This window comes from Eutrigla gurnardus, assembly GCF_963514095.1.
Source record: "Eutrigla gurnardus genome assembly, contig: SCAFFOLD_139, whole genome shotgun sequence".
In the NCBI taxonomy this organism is placed as follows: Eukaryota; Metazoa; Chordata; class Actinopteri; order Perciformes; family Triglidae; genus Eutrigla; species Eutrigla gurnardus.
In genome coordinates, this window is record NW_028155303.1 from 42,752 (window position 1) to 45,994 (window position 3,243).

General features: G+C 42.6%; 1 long non-coding RNA gene across 1 annotated transcript; it reads left to right on the forward strand.

The window, feature by feature from the left end:
- Positions 1–416: 416 nt before the first annotated feature.
- Positions 417–1,053, forward strand: LOC311010359. The gene is made up of 3 exons (XR_014596777.1): positions 417–471; positions 570–835; positions 959–1,053. It is a non-coding gene; the product is annotated as an uncharacterized lncRNA (long non-coding RNA).
- The last annotated feature ends 2,190 nt before the right edge of the window (positions 1,054–3,243 follow it).

A 3,243-nucleotide genomic window follows, 5' to 3' on the forward strand; every position in this document is an offset into this window, starting at 1 on the left:
AGTATTATTTCATTACATTTTTTGGCAGTGTTTACATGATGCTTTGAAACATGTAATTGACCCATATCTTTGATATCTTGTCATTAGAGATCCAGAAAGAAGACTCCCTTGAAAGAAGACCACAAAAAAGGGAAGTATTATTTCATTCCTTTTTTTGGCAAACTGTTTACATGATGCTTTGAAACATGTAATTTACTAACCATGTCTTTAATATCCTGTGATGTGATTAAAGATCCAGAAAGACTCCCAGGAAGAAGACCACAAAAAAGGGAAGTACTATTTCATTACATTTTATGTCCTGGTCAAGTGTTTACATAATGCTTTAACACATGTAAACTTATTTATGTCTTTTAAATCCAGGGGCAGAAAGAAAACTAGAAAGAAGACTCCCAGGAAGAAGACACTCCCCACCATGAAGAAGACCTGCAGCAGATCTCTGTCCATTGGAGACACGATCCCATGAGAGAACAAGTAAGGGACATTTACCAGTGTATCTTCATTGAATGAGTGAATAAATGCTTACACAAAACTTTTGAAAAATTATTAAAATAATGTTTTTGATGTTCTAGGAAGAGTAACAACAGACCCAGGAAGAAGACCTCCAGAGGAACACCGATGAAGACACTTCAAGCCAGCAGACAAGTAAGGAGTCATTGTGACACCAAACCACTGTAATAATGTCCAATGGAACAATGTGTGCTGCACTAATTTGTACTTTGTTTTTTTTTGTTTACACCACACTTCTCTCTGCCACGTACGCACGTATGAGGGAAACCCACATCGGTGACACAACAGACTCTAGAAACCTCTAAGACAGCCACCCAGCACAAGACATGTAAGGCACATTTACCATTGTGTATTCAATGACTGTATTGTATCTGGATGAGTTTGACTTGACTTCATCCTTGCTGCTGTAATGCCATCAGTCTTACTCGTGTCTGTTTTTGTGTGTTTGCAGACATCATGGAAGATCATCGCAGCCAAACATCCCTCTGACCCCTGAGCATACTCGCATCATGAAAGTGCATAGACTGTTAGATAAATAAACACATGAAAAAGAATGTTTTGTTTGACGAGTGCTTTGTATAAGTATTTGAAATGTGTCAAGAAATGCAATTTAATAACCAATAATGAAGAGAGGAAACATGAAGGGGAAGCATGTAATATTACAGAGGTAAGTGTTCATTGCTTTGCTCCAAACAGCATTGGCAGTCGGCAGGTTTCTTTTGCTGAAGACACGTCCTACTCGGCGGCCATCTTGGATGTCCCCAGAGCTGATGAACGGGAAGGAGTATATCATCGACGCTTTATCCACTCCACATTTGACACGTCCGCTCATGAGCCAACTCTGAAGGCACACCCCACTCGGCATCAGATGTTGGCCACACCCCCGGGCGGCGGCCCACTGCCTCCCTCTCAAAATTTCCCGGCGGGGGAATTTTCTAGTTAGGGAGGCAGTGCTAAGCACAGCCACCTACTGTTTGCAGAGACAAACAGTAGGTGGCTGTGCGAAGCACAGCCACCTATTGTTATCCTGCGTGTTTTTTCTTCATATTATTATTCCTCTTCTTACCTTTTTTTGATTCCCTAAAACTGCCAAACAAAAACGAGCACCTACGCGAATGTTACATCAAAACGTGCGCCTTGATCGGGATCGGTGTGCTACTAAAAAGAAGTCCAGAATATTAATTTTTCGCGACGTAAGTCGCGAAAAACCACCGAAATTTCCCCATTGAAATGAATGGGACGAGCGAAAAAAAAAAAGCAGAAAAGGTAGCTTTTCAAACGCCTGCTGCACAGGCATACTTTCACCTAGAAGCTCCATTTAAACTCTAAAACGTAGACACAAGTCTTGTGTGCTGGTGTGCCAATCCGCGTTTCAATAGCTCATATAGTTTTTGATCAATCACTGTTCAATGACCATGATCGTTTTGGGAGAAATCATGAGATTATAATGGGTGTGTATTGCGCGGAACCTTCTGGGCTAGAGTGCGTGACATCATCAGTTAGAGTGTGGGGGCTTCTCAGTGTTTTTTTCTTTCCAAACTCCTCCCGGCCACAGTCTTCACTCTACAGACGTGATATTTTCCAATTTTGTAGACAAACTTGTCCTGTCTCTCACAATGTGCTCAAAAAGTCTGTGCGATTTACAGAATTTGAACTAGCAACCTCTAAGCGCGGCCAAGTCAGGTTTTCTCGTCATCCGCTCCAATGTTAATTTAGAAGCAGATTTTCAAAGAAACCTGATATGAACAGCATTTCTAACTCGCCCTAGCGTCCACATTTCTGACACTAGGAAAAAATAAAAGTCATCAGTGTCTTCAGCCGAGTCTTGTGGCGCTAACGGTGCGAAAATTTTGTCGATAGGAGTTTCGGTGTGAGCGTGGCATGCTTTTGTTCGGACCCATGTGCAGAGGGGGAATTGAGCCATAGAGAGAAGCAGAGAGACGCTCCAAAGCAGTCATACACACGCAGCAAGGGCCGTTGCCATGGTGACAGCACTGTGTGGCACTGATCTTCATAACTGACAGCAGGTGTGCTCTGATTGGAGGACAGGAATGTACTAAAACTACATTAGTAGTGGGATATGTAGTTTCTTTAGTCAAACCTCTTCAGCTCAGCCATACTTTCACCTAGACACTCCATTTAAACTTTAAAATGAGACACAAGTACTGGCATACAGTTGAGTGCGAAGCACTCAACTGTTTGCAAGTACATTGTACCTAGTAGTTCTCAGTACTTGAGTCTCAGTAGTACTCGGTAGTACTTGGTAGTACTCGGTAGTACTCGGTAGTACTTGAGTGACAGCTGAGTTCAGTGACCTGTACAGGGAAACAGTTGAGTGCGAAGCACTCAACTGTTTGACAATACATTGTACCTAGTAGTTCTCAGTACTTGAGACTCAGTAGTACTCGGTGGTACTTGGTAGTACTCGGTAGTACTTGAGTGACAGCTGAGTTCAGTGACCTGTACAGGGAAACAGTTGAGTGCGAAGCACTCAACTGTTTGACAATACATTGTACCTAGTAGTTCTCAGTACTTGAGACTCAGTAGTACTCGGTAGTACTCGGTAGTACTCGCTAGTACTTGAGTGACAGCTGAGTTCAGTGACCTGTACAGGGAAACAGTTGAGTGCGAAGCACTCAACTGTTTGACAATACATTGTACCTAGTAGTTCTCAGTACTTGAGACTCAGTAGTACTCGGTAGTACTTGGTAGTACTCGCTAGTACTCGGTAGTACT